Source organism: Rattus norvegicus, chromosome 15 (assembly GCF_021556685.1).
Source record: "Rattus norvegicus strain SHRSP/BbbUtx chromosome 15, alternate assembly SHRSP_T2T, whole genome shotgun sequence".
NCBI classification, from domain to species: domain Eukaryota; kingdom Metazoa; phylum Chordata; class Mammalia; order Rodentia; family Muridae; genus Rattus; species Rattus norvegicus.
In genome coordinates this window covers 86,815,161-86,841,117 of record NC_141548.1, presented here as the reverse complement: position 1 = coordinate 86,841,117, position 25,957 = coordinate 86,815,161, and positions in this window count along the sequence as shown.

The window sequence follows — 25,957 nt, the reverse complement described above, 5'->3', positions numbered from 1 at the left end:
ACACATGGCATGCTTAATGGAAGGGGACACTGGAAGGGAAGGCTGTGCGCCTGTCAGGCGGTCAGGGAAGGATGGACTTTCCAGTCTTTGTCCGTCTTCGCTGTTTACTAGATGAATGACATACAGCAGGAATGCGCTGCAAGGGAGAGGACTATGGCTTCGCTTCCATTTCTGTCAGGCTACAGGCACAGCCCCTTTAATGGAAGACAGATTCGGCTGGGTCTTTGTGGGCCCTAAGTTTGCACCTTGGTTAGGATGTTCTAATAGATGCTCAACGAATATTTATTCGAGTACATTTAAACTACTTCCTTTCCTTTCTGATACCTGATATTTCTCCTCGCAGTCTGTCTGATTTCTCATTGTAATACAGTCAAGGTAATGCCAGCACAATGTGCACGGAGATGGTAACAGATGCGGTGACGCCATCGTCATTGGTTGCAGTGGCAGTCAACTCTGTGAAGTGGTTGTTCTCTCCCAGATACTGGTTGTGAGTATCTGACAAGCAGGTCCCTTATGCTTTTCCTATAAACTCCAGTGGCTTAGCACATTGCCCACGAGGAAAGGGAATCCCAAGGAGAGGGAGTGAACATGACAGGAAACCGGAAAGAGGAGAGGAGCCGTGTGGCTCAGACACAGGTTGACCTCTTGAGGAACCAAGCAGCATCTGCATGGTTTTATTTTCCCTGGTCTTTTTTGTTTTATTTTCTACAGTGGATAGCGAGTTCACTCTCTCCCGCCAAGGGAGCCAGGTGTCCATGTTTGTTTGCGTGTAGAACGCACTAAAGCTGTTGGAACTTAGAAAATACATTTTCCCCCAACGCACACACCTGACTTTAAGTGTTATAGTCCAAGAAAAACTGTCTAATTGGGAACTTAAAACGGAGGCTTGTTTTTTTTTTTTTCAGGCAGCCATTGATCTGCAAGTGAAAAATGCCATCGATTCACTGAATGAGAATGTACGAGGAGACAGGATTGACGGAATATGAAAAATACATTAGAAACTATTTCAGTAAATATTGCCTGGACACGTTAAAAGTAGAAGCGTGTACAGGTAGTTTACGCTGCATTTCCTGCTAAATATCTGTCATTTATCAGGTAGGGTGGGTAGACCTTTGTCTGTGTGCTCTCTGCATGTCCTGTCATTTCTCTCTGATATTTCTGTGTTCGAGGAAAAAAAAATCACATATAATAGCACGACAAAAGCTTGACCAGAACATGAGTTTCAGAGAGGGTTCATGGAATTGATATTCTACCATATCTGTTCCTTTGAGTCTGTTTTGTTCTTGCATCTAGCATGGAAATGAGTGTGGAGTTTAGTTAAGTTGCCATTTGTGAGAGCTGGGACACTGTCCACTCAGGGTTCTCTCTGCTCGACACTCTATTATACTTCTCTGCTCATGCCCCCTCTCTTACCCTTCCCCATGTCTGTACTTTTAAGACTTCTTGTCCGGAGTAGCTCCTACAGTTTGGAAAACAAGGACAGAATAGGAAGGGAAAAATCAGATCTAAGAGTGTGCAAGGGTGAGGGGAAAGTCCTAGAAGAAAAGAACAGTCGGAGGCCCAGGCAGAATAAGAAGAGGAAAAGGGGAAAGAGGAGGAAGGGAGGAGGGAGGGGTAGGGGGAGCAGACAGCAGGGTACGGAGAAGGAAAAGGACCACGCAGAGCAGAACAGTACAGTGAGCGATTCTACCAGGTTGTAACCTTATAGGTTGGAAAAACATGGGTAGTAAAAAATAAGAGTTGTGAAAAGTTTGGTTGCAGATTAGCAGTGAGATTCTTCTTGGTGCCCATTAAAAGTGGTAAGTGAAAACGACAGGCCTGGGTGGTCATTTATTTATTACCTTTTGCATGTTTGCTCTGACCTTAGCAAGCTCTCGGTGTCACAGGTTGTGGCATGTTCTAAAGGGCAATGAATAAATGAACACCCGGTGTAGGAGGGCGGCTCTCCTTTCCCTGCCATCAGTAACATTGTCTGCTGAATGCATCATTGAGTGATACTATTTATCTTTTTCATGGTGATACTTTGAGGGAAAATTTGTTGTTACTGTAAAGAAAGAGATACATCTGAGGTGGGTTAAGATGTTTATTTGAGCCACAAAGTGTCAGATATGTGATTTGAGACCAATTGTATCCAGCGTCAAAGTTCACATTCCCATAAGTCTAAGGTTGACTCCTTCTGTGAAGATGCTCTTGAACTCAACACAGGGTTTCACAGATGCCGACGATGTGGCCAAAATAGCCACAGCGCATGGTCACTCTTTTTGTCTGTAAACACAAGTCTCAAAACTTAAAATACTGAGCAATTTTGCTCCTGTGGGTACCTTAAACCACAGGTGAGTGATATTCTGCAAAATCACTTTGGTATAAATTATGACTTTATGTTTTAAAGAAGAAGCTAGTTGTTCCTTACTTCAAAGTGTCAATTTACGAATTTCCTCTTTGCTGTTAAAGTGGACACAAAGGTTGTGCATCAGGCAGAATTTATATGCTTACATTTTTATTTATTTCATTAAAAGTAAGAAAAATATAGGTTAAAAAGAAGCACATTCCAAATGAATACACACATAAGTAAAGACTCAACCAATGTGCAGGGAACATATTGGTGTGGTAACCGAAATGAAACCATCTCCATTTCTGAAGGTATACGATGCAGTAAGTTTCAGCAGATCTTTCATTCAATAAGGAAATCTTCTTAAATAAATACCTGGCACATTTTTATTTGATCTGCATGTAAAGTGAATTTTGATGAAATTCAACATTAAAAAGCTTATAAAAGCACCCATACACATTCAGAAATACCATTGTTTCAGGAGAGAGAGAGAGAGAGAGAGAGAGAGAGAGAGAGAGAGAGAGAGGAGAAAACCCATCCACAAAGAATTCTCTTGTGAATCCTTTAATCAGGGGCATTAAAGATGATCTGTTCAGAGACTGCAAGGCTGCTGACTTAAGTTAACATTTTCTTGGCCTGCTTCGGGGCTGCAAGCTCTCTTTGCATGTGCGTGATGTTGATATGAGATGACATTTGCACCTGTTGTCCCCATCCTATGTTAATTAGCATAGTGCCCTAAGTGGTAACCAGGCCACCACATCCAAAGAGAAGCCATTAACATATTGCAGCTGTCACGACTAAGAAAGAGAGCAGAGCTGAGAGGTGCGCGCACTCCGGCACACCTTGGCACCGTCAGCTAAGCTCTCCCAACTGGAGTCACTTGGGAGGAGAGTGGAAGCATGGGTTGTAGCCAGTCAGGAGTGAAAGAATACATTTTCCTGCAGGTTTACTTTCATGTATTATGCATAACCTTCAAGGTCACTGCGTGATCATTTATAAGATTTTAATGAGATATCAAAGTGGAAAGGATTGAATGTAATTAATGGGATCTTTTTGGAAAGATAGACAGGTGTTTTAAGAGTCTCAGAATACATTGCAATGTTTTCAATTCTAAGTCAGGCACCAAGAATCCAAATCACCGAAGGGGAAAAAAAAGGGTTACCACATCCAGGTAATACTTCTACCACGAAAGACCTCTTTGCATTGGACTTTACAGTACTGCAAGAAATCTAAGAACTGAAGAATACTTAGAAGAGAATTATGACTAGTATTTGAGTTAGGAAAGACTTTTAACACATGCAGAGGCATGAGAGGACCTATCCCAGGAGAGATATATTCAAAGGAGAGAGTTTTTATTAATAACGAACTTCTGTTGGTCACTGGAAGGAGACACATGATCCCAACTCTCTCACACCAGTGACTACTCTAAACCCCGCAAGGTACAATATGCAGCCTATGACGTTAGTTTAGTTTTATGTATTTTCTTCATATGTAAAAATTGCTCATCTTGTACATGTACTGATGGAAAATAGATATGGCGCAGAAGAATATTAATATATCCTTAACAAGTCAGAAGGATCCCTGATGAATGGACTATTTTCCATCACAAGAAAAGATGCAAAATATAACTTTACTGTACAATAAGAATTCAATGAATTAAAAATATTGCAAGGTATGTTGTGAGAATTGATATCCATATTTCTAAATTATAGAGACTTTGTACCCACTTTTTGTTCAAGGAGAAATGGTGTTAGTCATAATAGTCCCCAGGCATGAAACAATTTGTCCAAAAGATCTCACCTAATATACTGTCGTAACCCAGGCAATACTACAAAGATTTACAAAGATTTCAATGCTAGGATTAATAGGGGTATGAAGAAGTGACTCAATCACTTAGGCCCCAAACCTAGATCAAGATTCCAGTGTCTTGAATAATCTGGCTAACTTTGTTAATTCCAACCTCTTTAAAACACAAGTTTCTTAGAGAGAAAGAAATCCTTTCTAAATAATATTAAAGAATAAAGGCCACATCAAAAAATCTTGCATATTGTTCCTATGAAAATATTTTGTGACTATATCTGTCAACTGAAAAATGTTTACATTTGTACACACACACACACACACACACACATATATATATATATATACTCACACATAAATACATACAAAATACCTATGTGATTATATGGCAAAAGGAATGGGAAATCATTCAATCTATTTAGCTGGAACTATACATGCAAACTGGCTGAGTGACTAATTTTCACTTTTTTTTTACAATAGTAACATTGCAGTTGAAAATGTCCAACCTTTACATAATATGTAAGATTTTCAGAAACTAAGAATACTCATGTTTCAAGAAGCTTGTTTACTTGTCATGAAAAATTTAATAATGTATGTAAAACTGTAATGAATGAAGGCTTACTGAAAAAACCAGAAATTTTTATGTAATTAGAACACCATGCTCTCCTAATTGTAGCCTTTCCTCTAGCTCAGCTCTAGAAAAATTATGGCATGTTGGCTAGACGATCAATTAGCTGAAAGGAGAAAATGTCCTTAACTCTGTAGAATTCAGTGCTGGAATATCTGGCCATACTAGATAGAATTCGAGGTCATGTACTTTAAATTCTCACCAAGGCATTTGATCTCCTTTAATCCTCTCCAGACACATAAATAAATAAAAAAAAAGCTAAAAATTTGAGGACAGAATTTTTTTCTACCTTCTGCTGACGCTGGGGACAGCGGGGTAAAATTTCCTCCAGGTTCACTGCTACAAAAGTAACTACCAATACGACGTCTGTCTGTGGCCACAAATACCAGCATAACAATTTATTATTTTTTCCTCAGCTATTACTGAACAAAATTTGGTACTTGGGAGGAGGGGGAGCAAATACTCATTTTAGTCTAATCAACAATACTAGACAAAGGAGATAAAAATAATTTAAAATTCATGAAGAAACCATCTTCCCATTTTTAAAAGGTTAAGTTCCCCTAAGCTATGAAAGAAAAACACCCTCTGAAGACCAGGGGCAGCAGTAAACACTGGTGGCAAGTGACAGGCATTGATCCTCCTTGGCTGCGCCTGTCATGTCTCTAAATTTTATTTCCACCATCCCTAGAAGGCTATGAAAGGAGAGAGTAGGTGCAGACCATGGCCCGAGGGCTCAGAGCCTGGGTCTCTGACTTTTGCTCAATTAGGAGGCCTCCCTGCCTGATGGAGAGGTGTGCATCTGACTGGGGCTTGGACAGTTGTGACGTATTGATTAGCCATAATGTGAAGTCAAATCTGAAGGAAAAGCTCCGTGATCAAAAGTCCTTCATGGGAGACAGCTAGCCCTCTAAGTCAAGGGTCCAGCAATTTTGATGATCTCTGGAGAGAGGGAGGGAAAGGGGAGAGAGAGAGAGAGAGAGAGAGAGAGAGAGAGAGAGAGAGAGAGAGAGAGAGAGAGAGAGAGAGAGAGAGAGAGAGAGAGACCTCCTAAAGGATCTCTTGATAAGAAAGCCCTTGGACCTTGTCAGGAAAGCCTGGGTTCAGATTTGTCAGCTGCTCATTAGTGCTCACCACAGATCGCTCAACATTCTGCAAAGAGAAAAACAGAAGGTTGCTAATACTGCACGACGCTGTGCAAGTCAGCCTGGCTTCATCTCAACACAGGAGATGGACATTCCAACTAAATTATTATTTAGATCATGAACAACCAACCCACGGATATGGATGGAATTTCTTAAAATTGTCCCACTTTCAAGTAATTATTTTGAATTCTACCTGTGGATCCTCTACTGTGATCTTTTCAACTAAATGTTTTTTAAATATTTTTATTGGTTATTCTATTTATTTACATCTCAAATGTTATCCCCCTTCCCAGTTCCCCCTCCAAAAACCCTATCCTTTCCCCCCACTCCCTGCCTCCTTGAGGGTGCTCCTCTACCTGTTCACCTTTTCCCGACTTAGTGCCTGTACGCTGGGTCATCTAGCCTTTACAGGACCAAAGGAGTCTCCTAACATTGATTCTGGACAATGCTATCCTCTACTACATATCCAGCTGGAGCCATGGGTCCCTCCTTGTGTATTCTTGGTGGTTTAGTCCCTGGGAGCTCTGGCGGTTCTGGTTGGTTGATATTGTTGTTCTTCCTATGGGTTTGTAAACCCCTTCTATCCTTCAGTCCATTCTCTAACTCCTCCTTTGAGGTCCCTGTTGTCAGTCTTATGATTGTCAGTCTTATGGTTGGCCACGAGCGTCCGCATCTGTGTTAGCACTTTCGTACTGTGTACTGTTTTCAAGACAGGTCTATGCACCACCTACCTTAAGCTTTAACCTGTGTGAAGCAACTAATCTGCCATTATTCTTCTTTGAGGTACGCAGGAAGAAAGGTATATGGAAAGCGAAGGAGTCATTCCAAGGTTTGAACTAGTGGCCATTAGAGTCACGACTTAAACGCCAGGGTTTTATTTATTATGTTGGTGTTATTACCAGAGAGTCAGAGTAAGACTGATCGCCTAGTGATAGTGTGCAGAGACAATCATGAACCCTCCTAGAATCATTATAGTTTTCACAACTTGCTTATTAGTTACTGTTTTATCTCTCAAGTGACGCGTGTCGAGTGCTGTAACAGGCATGCTGTCTGGCACACAGACTGATGCTACTTTCCTTTCTCCAACAGTCCTGCAAAGTAGACAAGGGAATGGAACCCAGAGTCAGTGAGACTCAGCGAGTCCAAGGACCTGTCACAGGGGCAGCTGTTTCAATGACCCAGATCAGAGTCTGGATATACTTAGGGGGCTGGGGGGAGTCTGAGTCTCTTGGGAGCATTGTACTGTATTCCTTTTTAACAAGTGACAGTAAGGACACTTGAGATGTGCTAATTATAGTCCTGAGTACATTGTGTGGGCCAATTCATTTAATCCTCCTACATCAACGTTTGGTGGGATTCTATTGTCTTTGGGCTGATTTGACAATGGAGGACCAGCGAGGTTAAGCAATAGGCCTCAAGCCATGTGGCTAACGGAGTGGAAACTAGGGTGCTGACTCAGCCTTTCTGACCTCAGGCAGTGTGCTTTTTACATCTTCAGAACACTAATGCAGTTTCTTGATGAAGTTTGGTCAGTCATTAAGTTCTTATTTAATCTGTAATATTTAATCTCATAATACTCAGAATTTCCTTAGTATTCATAGACTATGTCTCTCCTTTGCTATTGACCGCAAAATGTGGTAATATTTTTCTTGTAATGGCAAATCTTCCTAACTCCGGTTTAAATTCCTAGAGGAAAAAAAAGTCTACCAATGTAAAGTTCTCAAACTTTAGTATGAGACTCCAAGCTTTGCTCAAGAGACACCATGCACATTCATAAGACAAGATAACTTTAACACGGACTTGCACAGTTAAGTTAGGGCCCTTGGATATGTCTGCTAAGACCTCTGGAGACTGTGGTGTGGAATTAAATTGTTAAGTGTAGTTAAGAGGCCAAAAACTATTTGAAATATAACTGGGTTATTACTTCTTAGAGACTCTGGGGTAATGAAACTTTGGTATTCACCATCATGAAACTTCGCTGTTACAAGGGATGTTGCTATTTTCTTTAGACACGTGCCTCATTTTATTAATTAATGACTGAGAATTTTCGAGCGCTAAAAAGTGTAAAAGCAAATGGGAGGAGATAAAAATACTGTTAAAGCACATATATTAAAGTTTCTGGGGGTTGGGGATTTAGCTCGGTGGTAGAGTGCTTGCCTAGCAAGCGCAAGGCCCTGGGTTCGGTTCCCAGCTCCGAAAAAAAAAGAAAAAAGAAAAAAAAAGTTTCCGGTATACGTACATGTACACATGTGCGAACACAACACACATACAGATACACACACACTCAGACACACACACGTGCTCAGACACACACACAGACACACACAACACACACACACATACTCAGACACACACACACTCACACACACACAGACACACATACTCACACACACACAGACACACACACAGACACACATACAAACATACTCAGACACACACACTCACACACACAGACACACATACAAACATACTCAGACACACACACACTCACACACACAGACACACACACACTCACACACACATACTCAGACACACACACTCACACACACAAACATACTCAGACACACACACACACACACACACACACACACACACACACACACACACTTCCTGAACATCAGAAAATATATGGCCCGATCCTTTAAAAGCACAGGAAATCCTTCCTGAATGCATGCTGAAATATGTTTGAATTTCGGCCCTTCTTTTGTTAGCCTTCAAAGTCAGAGCATTTCCCGGCTCCCGGGAGATGATGCAATAGCGTCCTATGTTTTGTCTGGCGCTGTCCATGTGTCTTCATTCACACAAAGCGCCTCTTACTATAATGTTTTGCAAAATTTGTCTTCCCAGACATTAAACCAATGATAATGCATGGAATGTCAGTACAAATGTCAATTTACATTTGTTTCTATTTGAATTGATACCAAGAAACCCTTTCAACATGAAATCGCGGAGTTTTTAACGCTTCTTTGGCTGTGGTTAGCTTGACAGTCAATCAGACTTCTCAAAGTACAAAGTCCGGGTCAGCTTTCTCAATTGCCTAATAAAGAGGTTTGCAGGGTCTGACTAACGTAACTGCTATCAGACCATTCTCTGGGCTCAGTGTTTCTCGGCTGGAGTGTTTTTGATGTACAGGGGTATCTAGAGATGTCTAGGGACATTTTTCATGGTCACTACAGAGAGAGGCTGCTGGCATCTAATGATTACAGGAGAGTAGACATGCTGTCACTCTTTCTGCAATGTGTAGGAAGCCCCTGAAACAGAGTCCTTGCTGTTCAGATTGTGGGAGTGCTGCCATTGGGAAACCGCTCAATTTTAAGGCCTCTGGCTCAACATCGGGAAGGCCAGTGCCCTTGAAATAGGGAATACTAATGTTTTAATATGCGTTTCATTTTCACTTTACTGTGCGTCCCAGTTAGAATTAACTGTCAGCTCCACAGCTCCTAGAGTCACCTGAAAGAGTCCCGATTGAGTAGTTGCCCTCTCCAGGTTGGCCTGTGGACATATTTGCGAGGGACTGTGGAATGTAGGAGGTGAGATTCGTATTTGCTGGGTAGGTAGGTCTTGAGCTGCGTAAGGAAGGTTACTAAGCATAAGTCAGCGAGTGAGCCACAGAGGGAAGTCTGCAAGCAGCACTTTTGTGTGTTTGACTTGAATTCCTGCCCTGATGCACCCCAATGGCGGGTTGTGACCTGAGAGTACAAGTCAAAGAGACCTTGGGCTGCACAAGTTGCTTTCAGTCAGAGTGTTTCATCTCAGCAACGGACACAAAAATTGATCAGTGTGATTTTCCCTTACTTTAGGTTAAAAAAAATCCTTTTTTCTTTATGTTGCTGCTTAATGTTATTTATTTTTCCCTTTTTTATTCCCTAGATATGCTCCCCTTGCCATCTGTAAGATTTATATCCTCTCTTTAAGGTTATTTATATCTATATGTATCTATATCTATATATCTATGTATCTATGTATCTATGTATCATCTATGAATCTATGTATGTATGTATGTATGTATGTATGTATATATGTATGTATGTATGTATGTATGTATCTATCTGTCTGTCTATCTGTCTATATGTATCTATATATACCTGAATACATAAGTATAACCTGCTCAGTCCATACCACATTACTTATCTGTACGTGATTTAGGTTGGAGCGATCAACACTGGGCCTAAACAAGACCTGACCAAGGACAACAGCATTAGATATGGGAGGAGAAACTTCATGGGGCCTCCGGCAGAGACAAAGAACTATAGGCACCTAAGGGGAGCTGAGAGTGGGAGAAGCCGTCTTCCTCAGGGAAGAGCCCCAAATTGTTGATCCAATCGATATAAAATGAGGTTTGGATAGGAAAAGAGGGAGATTATTTCTAGAGGTGCTTCATGAAAGAGCAATGCATTATAGGAAAGGATAGGATACAAAATAAGAGGTTGAAGGTCCTTTTATAGAACTTCAGCTACAAATAAGAAAATGAAAAATGGGGGTGCTCATAAAAGTATTACCTAACTGTGGTATTGGTTAATACTTTAGCAACCAAGACTCATCAAAAAAAATTAGAGACAGATACAGCATTTATAAGCTGACTTAATTTATTCTTCTAATTAAAACAAGTTTTCTCTCCAATATGGTATGGCTCTTTCAAGTCTGAGAACAGGCTATGATCTTGACTGTGTCTATTCTGGCTACTCATTCTGATTCCTGCCTGAAATGGAGTCAACTTGCTTTCCTGGTTGTTTATATTAGACACAGAAAAGGGGTTTTCCTTTCAGGTCAATTCTAACCAGTTTCTATGGATTAGCTGAGTTCTGAAAACATTCTTAGGCTTAGTCTTGGTTCATTGAGAGAGAAACCATCACTGCTCAACTCTGTCTTCAGGAGGGCCCAATCAAGTCCAACTGTCTACTTTCTGGCTCGATGTTTCAGTGCTCAGCTGCTGCCTTTGCACAAAGTCCTTCCTGTTGTAATCAGCTCCCTCATGAATTCCCATAGCATGCGTGGCTTCTATGTCTCAATTAGCACTTAACAAGCGGTTCAATCAGGTTGGTTTTGTAAGCACTCGTTCTGTGCCTGGCTTACTTCAGTTACCATAACATCCTCCATTTATTGTTAGGTATCATAAAATTCCCTTCTTTCTTAGGCAGAACGCCAGTCCTCTCTGTATTACATAACACAGCCTCTTTATCACTTCAAAGATACCAACTCTGAAAGTGAGGGTTTGGGACTACACATCAGAAGCTATCACGTGACCAGTTCTCTGAGTACTCATCATCAGCTTCAATGGCTGTTTCCTTGCTCTTTGCACACTGACCATTCCTCAGTAACTCTACAAACAAAGCCACAGCACCAATTCCATTGTCATTCTTCACAGTCCATTCACCCTTAGACCTCTGATGCTTACCTGCTTCTTTTTTTTTCTTTTTCTTTTTTTCAGAGCTGGAGACCGAACCCAGGGCCTTGTGTTTGCTAGGCAAGCGCTCTACCACTGAGCTAAATCCCCAACCCCGCTTACCTGCTTCTTAAAGTATATGCCGCCGCCACCACATGCCACATATACCCTCACAACACCCTATGATTTTCAGTCTTTCCACACTCACTGTCTGATATCTCTTTGTGATATCCCCTGCTCCTTTTCTTCAGTAGAGAAAAATATCAGGTGAATAGAACAGGTACAAACCTATTTTATTTAATGCCAAATCCTTGACTTAAAAGAGGTTTGGTATCTAGTAGGTGATTACGAAGCGCTAATATTTAAATGGTGTTGGATAGACTCTGGTGTATAGATTTTTATGAGAGAAAAAATCAGAAATTGCACCGCTTAGGGACTATCATAAAGTAATTCTAATTAATACCCCCAATGTTTAGCCTCATAGACAGCAGGAAAAAAGCATTAGAACGGCCTCAGTAATGGTCTCTTTGACCCTGGGTCAGCAAGCCTCCCAGAATGTACTAACCTAAATATTACCCACCTGCTAACGGGAGATGTAGGATTTAGTGTATAAATTAGGCAAGGGGTAAACTTGAACACTAGCAACAGAAGATCTTTCAAAGTTCTGTGAAGATTAAGAAACAGTGATAGGAGTGGGAACAGTTGATGTGATGACTTATGGACTCTCAAGCTATACCAGGTTCTGTATGCTCTTTTATGCTCAAGAAACCCTGTTCTCCCAATTCTCTAGAGAATAAATGTCATCACCTTGCCATAACAAATATCTTAGCAGCTTATATTTTGCTTCTTTTACAGCTAATAAGATTGGGTAAAGAAATGAACCAGATGATGTAACACTAATCAAAGAGATAATATAACTCAAATTAATTATCCTGCTAATGGTGAGTGTAGCAAAGAGCTCAGTGATAAAACCAATAGAATAGCAGCCAAAGTGTCCATAGTTGTGTCATTCAGACACTTCTAAAGAACACACACAAGTAGCCCACTTTTTATCAGAGAAAGCTTTCAATACTCCCAATCTCCAAGGAATGCAAATAAAAACCATAGCTGATATAATCATGTTTACCAAAAACAAATAAAAGATATGAAGATCTAACAGGTTTGTAAAGGACATCAGAACCGTCCTACACCGATGGTCAGAATGCTGAATGGGGTGTTTGCTATAGACAATAGTACGGAAGTCTCTCTGAAATACAGGTGCCATATGCCTCAGTGACTCCACTTCTAAATATACATACAAGGACATTAAGGTTTGCATTTCAAAGGAGATGATCACTTACATCATCGTTCAGTGTCATTCACAATAGCAAGGTACGGAAACAGTTTAAATGTCCAGAAAGGTGTAAAGGAGTAATAACACCATGGCATATAGCCTTTGTATAGGACAACATTTAGTCTTTAAGGAAGACATAAATACGGACTTGTTAGTAACGTGGATGAGCCCAGGGCTTTATTCTGAGTGAAACAGTCCAGTCATCAAAGTAGAAGCACTTTGTGATTTCTCTCATACGAGCTATTTTAAAAATCACTAAATCCAGAGGAGCAGAGATTAGATTGGTGGGACCCAGGGAATGGAGGCGGCAGGAATAGGGACTGCTTCGCCATGCGTATTAAGTCTGTGTCACGCAGGGTAACGTTTAGAGCCTTTCCGAGCATCATAGGACTTGTTAGAAGTCACGTGAGCACTTTAAAATGTGGCAAGAGAGGAGAGCTTACATTGTTCTAGGAAAAACACACGATGTACAAACTTACAGAAAGCTACAACACAAATTACGGAGGTGATGAATAAAGATACGGGTACATTTAGTACCTTCATTCTAGTAAGGTTGTCATGGAAACACGTGCATTTCCTAACTAAGATGTATTTGAAATACGTGCTTTTTTTGCATATCATATTTACCTCAAGAAAGCCGAAAAGACAAAACAAAATAGTATTTTCTAAACCAATCTGAACATGTACACTAAGTAGCTATGGTAACCCCTCTTAGTGTCAGGACTGATCAGGAAAAGGAAACAAGAATGCTTTTCATACCAGCACTGAATTATATATTTGGTTTCATGACAGGACGAGATGGGAAAACTTTTTCCAAGAGGCGTACGCTGCAAACATTTCACATAAGGAAAATAAATGGTCTCAATAGGAAATTTTGGAGCTTCCGTGCCTCTGATACTGGGAAATCTGCTGCCCCCACACTTTCCACACCCTTTCCCTAGCAAAATGCCACACAATCGTGCTGAGGACACTCACGGCCTCTAATGGTCAGATAATGGACGACAATAAAAATTATGGGTCCCTAGCTGGGGTGTAGCTCATAATGGTTGGCAAGATCCATTATTAGACCATTAAGATCTACAGAGAAGCGAGAGTACTGTCAATCAAAAAACCTGCGATTGCATGTATCCCTCTTAATTTAGAAAAATTCAATTTGCTCAGAGCGAGTGGCAATTTTTCTATGTATGTGAGTCGCAATCTGTGCATTCAGCATATGTTTATAGAAATATTTCTATCCGCAACCGTATTTTGTCAATGAATGTTGATGGTCTGTAATTAGAGCGCCACACTGGATTTCGAAGTAATTAATTACAATTTTCATCATTTCAAAAGAAATAAGAGAACCATTAGAAAAAATATAAAGAATAGAGTTGAGTCAGCTTAGAAGTCTAAATGGTTCTTTTGTCTACCCAGACATGCACGTGCCACAGGGCGACGTTTAGTAGCTTGCACGTGTCATTCTTTAGGAAGAACTCAAACTCTGTCAATTACAAAGGTGGTGAGTTACTAGAGCACTGTCATAGGCATGTTTCTTTAGAAATTAATAACTCCATCTTTAGCAATTTATTTAGCCTTTAGAGACTCTGGATATTTTAGCTGTAGCTTCTAGAGAATTTGACAGAGGCTAGAAAGTGTATGCAACTCGGTTTTTCTTGTCCGGCCCACTTCTGAGTGAGAGTCAACGTAGTAATCCATTATCTATTGTGTGTATTAGGAATGTGAGAAGGGACGGGGGAATTACATGCTAGTCACACACTAGATTCCTAGGCTCTATTAAAATACTAAAATTGTCCCTTTCGAGTGATTGGGAAGATTACTTATTCAAACGCCTTCCATATTAATGACAAGTAAAATCCCAATTTGAGATAGCTACCTTTTTTTACTTTCAATTAACTCATTAAAGAAGGAAATACTTTATGCAGCTTATGTGGAAATTTATGTATATTATTTAAAATGATACTTTCACACAATAAATAAGGCGGGAGAAGAATTTTAATTTATTTCTAATTAAGTCTCTATGAGATCTCCTCTTTGCATCACAGAAGAATAAGATACATTCATTCCTTAAAACCCTGATTACTGGCGGAGGGATATGCAAGGTTAATATCTATTATTGAGTTGTAGTATGGATTAGTTATATTTAAATTAACTTTTTGATATTTTTATTTCTTCTTGACTAAAACAGCAGTGTTTTTCACACAACATTCTTAGTATTTTATGCTCGGAAGATATAATTGGAGTTCCAAAGAATGTTGCCAAGTTTCTGGATAAAGGGTGAGAAGCTCATTATTTTAGGTGTGCAATAAAAAAGATGTACACGTGTTTAAAGTTATTTAAAGGAGAGAAAGCATATGGGAGAGTAAACCAATATGGCCAGTCTAATTTTTCTTACGAGTTGTTTCTTAAGCTTCAAGTCATTTAATCATGGTTCAAATGTGAAAGCACTATGAAGTTGAATAACAAACTCTGGGTTACAATATGGAGTCACCATGCTTCAATAATTACAACAAAACCCCACACAAACCTTTTGTCACACAGCATACTATTCTGTGTTTACATTTTACCTTGTGAGAGTTCAAAGTTGTAAAACTAGAGGAGGACGGATCTTCCCTTGCAACAGCTAGTTTGAATTTTCTTTGAGAATCTGAATTATGTATACTGGGAATCATAGAGTAAATTATGCTTTTTATTTTTTCTTGGCAGCTAGGACGTTTGTAATTAGAGCCAGGCATGATGACTCATGCTTGTCATGCTAGCCCCGGCCTGAAGTAGCAGGATTGCCTTGAGTTTTAGGCCAATCTGACCTACAGAATGACACCAGATTAGCCCTACTGAAGGGAACTGAAAGTCTTCACATTGAAAAAAAGGATAAATGTATTCAAGAGGAGATAGTAAGGAATAACAATATTAGTTGATTTTAAAAAAAGGAAGATTAAGAAAACTATAAATCAGCAAAGTGACAGGAATCAACACACAGCTTTCCATAACTTTGAAATCAGTAGAATGACATAGACTAGTAGACTGCATTTAAAGATAGAAAGTGTGGGTAAGGATAGTCCAAATAAATGGAGCATGGAGTTGCTATCTGATGAAACAGACTTCATACCAAAACGAATCAGAAAACATAAAGAAGGTTGATATGGATTAAAGGCTTCATATGGATTAAAGTAAAAAACAAGAAGACGTTACAATTCTCAATGTGTATGTGCCAATCTTAGGTGTACCCAACTTGTAAAACAAGTACTTCTAGTTATAAAACAACAGGTTAGCCCCATATATTAACAATAGGTGACTTCAGAACCCTAATTTCACCAATGAAGAAATCACCCAGATATGAGCAGAGAAATAATAGAGCCAAATAACATCACAGGTCAAATTGATGTAGCGTATTGTGCTAGTTTGGGTTTTACTGCTGTGAACAGACACCATGACCAAGGCAAGTCTCATAAAGGACACCATTTAACTGGGGCTGGCTTACAGGTTCAGAGGTTCAGTCCATCATCATCAGGATGGGAACACGGCAGCACCCAGGCAGACATGGTGCAGGCAGAACTGAGAGTTCTATATCTAAAAGTTGATAGTGGAAGGCTAACTTCCAGGCAGCTAGGATGAGGGTCTTAAGGCCACAGTGACACACCTACTCCAACAAGGACATACCTCCTAATAGCGTCATTCCCTGGGCCAAGAATACACAAACCATCACACATGTCTACAGAGCATCCCATCCATGTGTAGAGAGTATACACCCTTCTAAGCGCCCCCACGGAACCTTCATTACAACAGGCTACATATTGGGACATGAAGCATTTCTCAACAAATATAAGGGGACTGAAATAATTCCTTGAAGCTTGTCTGATTACGATGGAATAAAATAAATATCAACACGAACAGAAGTCAAAGAAAATACATAGTCCTAGAGATTGAACAACAGTACTGAATGAATGAATAAGTAAGTGAAGATTTTTTAAAAAAAAAATTAAAATTTCCTACAATTGGATGAAAATGAAAGCACAGCATACCAAAATCTAGGGACACAATGGACACTGGTCCTAAAAGGAAAGTTCATAGCTCTAAATGCTGCATAAAAATATCAGTAAGAGTGTGAATAAGCAAAGATAAGCCAAGGAAAGATAAAAATGTAAATAGATCCCAAGCAATAGTCTGAGTCAATAACAGCTCCCATCCCGCAATTGCAGGACCAGTGGATTTACTTAAGAATTTTATCAGACTTTTAAAGAAAAAAAATGAGACCAGTGTTTCTCAAAACATTCTGTTATTTCCAGTAAATTACTTCCAAATTATTTTCATGGACCCAGCATTACACTGACACCTAAAACAGATAAAGACAAAACTAGAGATGAAATCATAGGACAGTCTTCCTGATGAACGTAGATGCAAAAATTCTCAATTTATATACCTGGAGATGGAATTCAAGAACACACCAAATCACTACAATCAAGTCAACATCAGCTCAGAGATTCAGGGATGGTTCAATGTGCAAACATAAAAGAAGATAATGCATCACATGAATACACCTGAAGGCAAAAATTATGATCATCTCATTAAATGAAGAAAATACCTTTGACAAAATCTAACTTACTTCATGATAAAAGTTCTGGAGAGTGTAGGTATATGAGAGACATATTGAACATAATAAGGAAATATTTACAAACCCACAGCCAACATAGTTCTAAATTGAAAAGCACCCTCAAAGCATTTCTGCTAAAATCAGAAACGAGGGAAATATGTCAACTCTCTATATTCCTTTTCTATATAGTGTTTGAGGTATTACCTAAAGAAATAAGAGAAGAGAAGATTAAAGGATACAAGTAGAAAAGAAGTCAGTGTCCACCTTTACAGATGATATGATTCTATACCTAAAAGACTGTAGAGACTACACTAGAAAGCTTCTTTTGCTGATAAACACCATCAGCAAAGGGACAAGTTACAACATATCACACAGAATCAGTAGATTTTTTGCATACCAACAACACATCCTGAGAAAATCAAGGAAACAATGTACCTTTAAAACAATAACAAATATCCTGGAATAAGTCTAACCAAAAACGTGAAAGACTTGTACAATGATGTTAGGATTCTGAAGAAAGGAACTGAAGAGGACTTCAGAAGGTGGGATTTATTGCATAGAATATTCATATGTTGGGATGATTGATATTGTGAAAGTGCTCATACTATAGGAAGGATCTAAAAGTCAACAGGACCCACATCAATGCCCCAGTGCAATTTTTCACAGAAGTAGAAAAAAAGTTCTTAAAATCCATATGGAACACAAAAGACCCAGGTTAGCCCAATCAACCCCAATGATAAAAAGTATGGTTGGAGGTGGCACCATTCCTGATTTCAAGTTATATTAAAGAGCCCTACTAATAAAAACATAGTCCTGCCATAAATGCACACATTTATTGTAGAATAGAATCGAGGATCCCAATGTAAACCTATACTCCTGCAACAATTCGATTTTTCACAGAATCCCAAAATGAACAGAAAAAAAAATAGCACCTTTGGGGTTGGGGATTTAGCTCAGTGACAGAGCGCTTGCCTAGCAAGCGCAAGGCCCTGGGTTTGGTCCCCAGCTCCGAAAAAAAGAAAAAAAAATAGCACCTTTAACAAAAAATGCTGGTCAAATTGGTTAGCTACACATATAATGAGTATAGATACTTATCTCTCACCCTCAACAAATCTCGACTCCGAGTGGATCAAGGAATTTAATTTAAGACTGCATATCCATATGTGATAGAGAGTAAAGTGGGAAATATACCTTAACTTATATGTACAGGAACCCACTTCTGAATCAGACTCCAGAAATAGGAATTGCTACCAATAATTGACAAATGGGACCTGTTGATGTCAGTGTTTGAGAACAGTAAAGGGCAATGCCAACTGAATGAATCCACAGAGTACAGAATGGGAAAAATGATTTACCTGCTATAGGTCTGGCAGAGGGCTAGTGTATAGAATATACAAGGAGCTGTCAACACTAATGAGGTAGAAAATCTGTGGATTTTTTCTCAGGTATTCCAAGCTTTTGGGCTAATATCCACTTCTCAGTGAGTGCAAACCAAGTGTGTTCTTTTGTGACTGGGTTATCTTACTCAGGATGATATTTTCTAGTTCCATCCATTTGCCTAAGAATTTTATGTAGTCATTGTTTTTAATAGCTGAGTAGTACTCCATTGTGTAGATGTACCACATTTTGTGTATCCAAATTCACAGATCATATGAAGATCAAGGAGTAGGAAGACTAAAATGTGGATGCTTCAGTACTTCATAGGAGGAAGAACAAAACACTCATGGGAGGAAATACAGAGACAAAGAGTGGATCAGGGACTGAAGAAAAGATCATCCAGAGACTGCCCCACCTGGGGATTCATCCCACATGCAGCCACTGACCAAATCACTATTGTGCATGCCAAGAAGTGCTTGCTGACAGGAGGCAGATATATCTGTCTCATGAGAGTCTCTGCCAGAGTTTGACAAATACAGAGGGGGATGCTCACACCCCACCATTGGACTGAACCCCAGGACTCCAGTGGCAGAGTAAGAGAAGGGACTGAAGGAGCTGAAGGGGTTTGCAACTCCATAGGAAGAACAACAATATCAACTAACCAGAGTCCACCAGAGCTCCCAGGGACTAAACCACCAAGCAATGAGTACACATGGAGGGACTCATGGCTCCAGATGCATATGCAGCAGAGGATGGCATTGTCCAGCATCAATGGAAGGAGAAGTCCTTGGTCTTCTGAAGGCTCCTTTCCCCAGCGTAGGGGAATGCCAGGGAGTTGAGGTGGGAGTGGGTGGGTGGGAATGGGAGCATCGTCATAGAAGCAGGGGGAGGGGGGAGAGGGTATAGAGGGAGAAAAGGGGATAACATTTGAAGTGTAAATACAAAATATATCCAAGAAAAATAAAATTAAAAAGTAATGTAAACAACCGATTAAAAAAGTGGGAAAAGAAATTGAGTTCTTAAAAGAAGAAGCATGAATGATCTAGAAATATATTTTGAAATGTTCAACATCTTTAGCACCCATAAAATGCAAATTGAAACTACTTTGAGATTTCATTTTGCTTCCGTCAGAATGGTAAGACCAAAAATCAAACCAAACCAAACAAACCACCAAACAAACAAACAAAAATTCCACAAACTAAAGGACTACAAATGCTACTGTGTTTGTGGGGAAGGTGGTGGTGGGGCACTTATTCACTCTTGGTGGGAGTGTAAATTTGTGAAGCTATTACTGGAAACCAGTGACAGAGGTTCTTCAAAATGTCAAAGCAGATCTACAGTACAATCTAGAATACTGTTTCTGTGCACAGTCCCAGAGGACTCCGTAGCCTGCTACAGGCATACTTATTTTTGGTATTCATTTCTATTCTAGTCACAATGTCTAGGGAATGGCCTAGATGTTCATCAATGAAAACAGGTAAAAAGAATGTTGTAAAAGTACACAATGTAATATCATTCAGCAGAAAAGAAAAGCAAAATTGTGAAATTTGGAGGCAAATAGATGGGGCCAGAAATAATTACTTTGAGTTAGGTAGCCTTGGCCCATTAGACAAGTGATGCATGTTCCTGATGCATGCATGACAGCTCATATGATGCATGAGACACATATGCACCCATAGACTAAAGAAAGTAGTAAGCTCCAGGTGGGGGGTTTTCAAGGGAGATGAGATAGAATACAAATTGTATGAATGAGGGATAATGAGGTGAGATGAGTTAAGTGAGGAGAGATATGGGAGAACAAAAGAGGGGGCTGTAATGGGTAGTCAACACTAAAGATCTTTGGGAAAAAAACACAGAAACCTCCAACTGTAGAAGCTTCTTAGAACCGAAAGGAGTTTGAGCAGAGCTACCTTGTGGCCAGGAGACATTGCTTCTCTGAGGCAGCACTCAGGGTCAAGTAAAAAGCTCAGCACTAGGTGAGAGTGTAAAGCTTTTAGTCAGTGAGGACCCTCATACCTCAAAACATCACAGTCCAGCGCCATTGCTCTTGGTTATCCTCTACTATTTTGTTTAAGACCCTATTTCTGGACACCACCAAATGCTTGAATCACAGACAGTAGAGACTTGTATTGACCTGGAAACTTCATCCCTCCCTGCACAGACTTCACAGTGCTGGACGAGGTTCTGTTCATGCTGCTGGGGGAGTGAAGCAATCATTAATCTAACCTATCTGTGGACTACGGGTGCTGTAACAGCGAGTGGACTATACAAGACATGTAGCAGTGGCATAGATGTTGTGGAAGTAACTAAGGACTTTCTGAATGGATTTAAGTGTTCCTACATTAGACAGAACCCACGCCCGGTAAGGCTAATGGAACTTAGAAACCATAGCCTCACAGATCATAGGCCCTAAGGAGAACCTATTATGATTATTCTGCTAAACGTACCTAGTATTAAACCACTTCCTGATCATGTTACTTTTGTGGGTAGGGGAAAAGGACTGAAGCCTTCAGGGCCAGAAGAAAGAATGGAAATGGGCAACCTCGGGAGGTAGGAGGTTAAGGGGATCCTCTAGAATGTACTAGAGCCCTGGGATTTCAATCCTGCAGGGATGGAAATGGAGATGGGCTTCAGGAAAAGGAGACCCAGTGACAGGCACAAAGTGGGATCCAGCTCAAGGGGAGGCTCCAAAGCCTGACACTATTACTGAGGCTATGGGATGCTCACAAAAGGGGCCTATCATGAACCCCTCTGAAAGACCCAACAAGCAGCCGAAAGAGTCAGAGGCAGGTATTTGCACCCAACCAATGGACAGAAGCTCCTGACCCCTGTGGTTGAATTAGAGAAATGCTGGAAGAAACTGAGGAGGAGGGCAACCCTGTAAGAGGACCAGCGGTCTCAATTAACCTGGACCCCCATGATCGCTCAGACTCTGGACCACCAATCAGGCAGCATACACCAGCTGAGATGAGGTCCCAACACATATACAGCAGAGGACTGCTGGGTCTGGGTTCAGTCAGAGAGGATGCACCTAACCCTCAAGAGACTGGAGGCCCCAAGGAGTTTAGAGGTCTGGGGGTGGTGGGCGGGGAGTGGAAACATTCTTGTGGATTAGGGGGATGGGAAGGAGGTATGTTATATGGAAAAGTTGGAGGGTGGACCAGGAGTGTAAAAATAAGATTAAATAAAATTAAAAAAAAGAAAATAAAAATTCCACTTCCTAATTACACTCATCTTATAAATTCATCTTATCACTTCATCAGAGAAGTTCTCTCTCTCTCTCTCTCTCTCTCTCTCTCTCTCTCTCTCTCTCTCCACCCCCCCAGCATGAATGGGAGTGGAATCATATCACCAAGTCCCCATCTTGAGCTGTTGAGCAATTGGGTGCTGCTGGCTGCTGGGAGAGAGAGAGAGAGAGAGAGAGAGAGAGAGAGAGAGAGAGAGAGAGAGAGAGAGAGAGAGTTTTCTTCAAGGATGCAGCCTGCATACTCCAGCAGATGCACTACCCCCATGCACACACTGGCACCACCAAGTGGACTTGTTGGGCTTCATAAAAAGAACAGATGGATTAGAAGTGAACAGTTGTGGGAATAACAGGCCAGGGATTGTGAGGGAGGGAATAAGGATGATTTAACCAAAACACACGATATGCATACATAAAAACTCAAACAGTAAACATAACTAAAAATCTATATTTTAATATTTTACACAGTATCCCTACACTTCAAATTGGAAGTGTGACTTACACATCATGCATCCTATTTCTCTTGGCCTGCATCAAGATAGGTCACAACATCATAATACAGTGGAAATGCCTTAGCAACCTGTTGGAGCAGATTTTCCTTTGGCATTATATTTCCTGGGTTAGCCTACAGGCAAGCTGAAGTTGGTGGACCACTACTCTTAGAACTTAGGTGTTGTCATTTTAATAATAATAATAATTGTCCATATGCTCATAAATGCATTCATATTCTCCACCGAGGGCACACATGGCTTGCTATCCTCCCCAAGGAGTGTGGGCGCATGGGATGTGTGTAATGAGCAGAATTGCTGCTCTATTAATGCACATGTGAACTTAGAGTGTCACACACTGTAGAAAAGGGGATACAATGTCTGTGCCTACCATAAGGTACCGGGGTACAAAAGGCTATCCTCTTGCTTAGCGAACAAGATGCTTCATCTTCCATTGAACTTCTCAAGGCTGTGGATAATTTGCTACTGTAGAAACTTTTGAAATGTAAAACTCTGAATAAAAATGTTTTATGGACTGGTCTCTACAGCAAGGTTATTTGACTGCATTTTCCATTGACGTGGAAACCATCGGTGTCAATGTATTGATGTGCCGGACTTAAACACACAAGGGCGAGCGTAACAGTCTGATGGCATGGCCTTCTTCCCCACCTTCAACTCTTTCTATTTCATAGGCATTTAGATGAAAGCGAAGGAGTCCTGGTGCGAATTTGAGTATGGATCACTGAGAAGGTCTCAACATAGTTCGTTCCTATAATATATTTCACCTTGGGGTCCCATCTTCTGAGTCCTGGTCCCTCCAAATGACAGTGAAAGAGGTTTCCTGTGGGAGAAAGCTAAGCACTTCAAAGCCCTTCTATCTTTCTGACAGAGCCCATTGCCGATGTCAAGGCATGGAAATATTATCATTCATGCAATTCCTTGGGGTTAATTCCTTGTGTGCAGAGGGTGCAACTCAATTCTTCCTGTTAGGGAATGTAACTGCCATATTTTGGTCTTGGGGGAGACAGAGCATAGGCAGGTACCTGAAGAACAGTGATTATAAGGAACTGGAAAAAAACCTTTCCATTTCAGAATAAATTGCAAGGTACAAAGTATTTCGCTAGTCATATAATATTTAAAGTTTTCATGAATAAAATGTTGATTTGTATTAGAAGAAAGTGAACACAGTGGCCAGTTTAAAATTCATGCATTTATTTTCCTCTGCATTGACCACTGACTTCTGATTAGAGTGGGACAGAGGGGCTGAACGCCGTGTGTCACGCTTCTGAACTGCTGTATATTAGAGGCCAACAAAATCAGATTAAGGTGAAGGGAGGAATGTAAATTCTGTTAATAAGATTTCTATATTTAATTCAAATCCAAACACCCCGCGGGCCTATTGATGATAATCCCAGTTAATCTTGCCAAAAGCTTTCCTGGTGTCAAGGGATCCACCTCTGTGCTGCCCTTTATTACCCAGTAAATGAAGAATTTTTGTAAATCTTTTCCTCAAGGTAGTGTAAATGTAATGACAGAGTTTAATTCTTTTACTTTTTCGAAATAAAAGAGTCATCATAATGTAATGCACTTACACATAAAAACACCACATAACTTTGTAGGCAAAAGGACACACGTAATGAGAAAACCCCCAACTATTCAAAAGACTATGAATGAATTCAAGCGAGATGTTAAATATAAGTGTTACATAGAAACACCTAACACCAACATGTCTTTTGTTGTGGGAAGAGCTCAGAATCTCTTAAAAGAGCTTGCTTTGGGTTGGGGATTTAGCTCAGGGGTAGAGCGCCTGCTTAGCAAGTGCACGGCCCTGGGTTCGGTCCTCAGCTTTGGAAAAAAAGAAAAAAAAAGAGAGAGCTTGCTTTAAAAACTCTTGGCTATTCAATTGGAGACAACTCCCCTCATCCTTACTTCTTCCCTTCCCAAAGCTTTGACAGGCAGGTCCTTTGCTTTGGATTTTACCCTTTCTCTGCTTTCTTCTAATGGCCTCTCTTTATCCCACAGCACCTCCTGGGCCCTCATCTCAGTTTGTTGTAAAACTTTCCATATACTCGTTCTCTTTCTGTGTGTGCCGACTGCATCCATCTTGAACCACATGACTAAGAATTCTGTAATCGAGCTATTTGGCATCTCAGACACCATGTGCACACGTGTGTGAGTATGCACACACACACACATTCTAAAGCTTCAAATGCTAACTCTCCCCAGGTTGTTATGATAAAGTATTAAGGATGTACCTCTGAGGACCAGATGAATGTACACACACTGTAATGTTCTCCTTTCAAACCAAAGCGATGCACCTAGATAGAAATTGCTTCTCTTTCTTAACCTGAGTGTCATTTCATCTGCCATTGTCATCATCTCAGAGTACACAATACTCAGTCACATCTTGTGAAAGGGTTGGGTTGTAACAGTGCCTGTCTTTCTTGCTAGACAGGAGCCCCAAGGATCACAAACATTTGCTTGTCTTAGTCAGTACAAATATCTAGCACTTAGAAAAAATGCCAGTGTTCTGGCATAGTTTTCAAGAAATATTTGCAGAACAAATGAATGAATGAATGAATTAGTGAATGAGTGAGTGAATGAATGAATATTTAGGTCACATCAGATACTTGGCCAATGAATATTGGCTCTTACAGTGAGAATGAAAATCTTTTGAGTGTTTTTTACTTATTAAATGATAAAATTATTTTGAATAATTACAAGCATGCCTAAAAGTATTATATATATGTATATATGTATATATATTTGAAAATTGGAAGACTTGACATATATAGGTAGGGTTGGGAAGATGTGTGTTATCAGGTTCAGTGTGTTTGACAGTCTACCTATGTATTACTCTTTGAATACGGGACCTAGCTTCTATCCTTATGATCACTGCACATAGAATTGTAGACAGAGCTTACAGAAAACTTTTATTCTAACTCAGAATACGTAAAAGCTTTTGCTTCATTTAAAAAACATCGTGGCTTAGTGCATAGAGCAAAGGCTAGAGTTGATTGAAACTGCAGAACGTACGGACAGAAGAGCCAAGTTTCTTCTAACAGTAAATGAACTTTGAAGTGTTCCATCATTTAGATTCCCTCTAAAAGAAGACTAAGAATAAACAGTGTGGAAATATTTGATTATGTTAGTAAGATGCAGTCACCATGTGCTGGAACAAAAAATAACCAGTCTTAGGACAAACACAATGTTTTCCCCAAAGCACATGATTTTCAGTAGTGATTACCTAATAATAATTATATTATTAATAAGCTACACTTTTATATAAGCTATTTTATGGCTATGGTTAATGTCTAGTCAGGTTATGAAAATAAAGAGATGTATTTTCATTTTAGCAAATTCTACGAGGTTACTATTTTTTCAACGGCTTGCAGTAGAGCCATCACACACACTCACACACACACACACACACACACACACACATACACACACACAAAACAAACAAACAAACAAACAAAAAGACAAGTCACTGACTATAGAATCATATCCACCATGGTTGGACAAGTTTGAAGGGGTAGGCTTTTTATCACTTTGAAAAATTAATCAAAGACCTCATTACTTCAATATTAAATATATATAATTCAAGGATAATTATGACTTGATGTTACTAAAGGAAGAACGAAA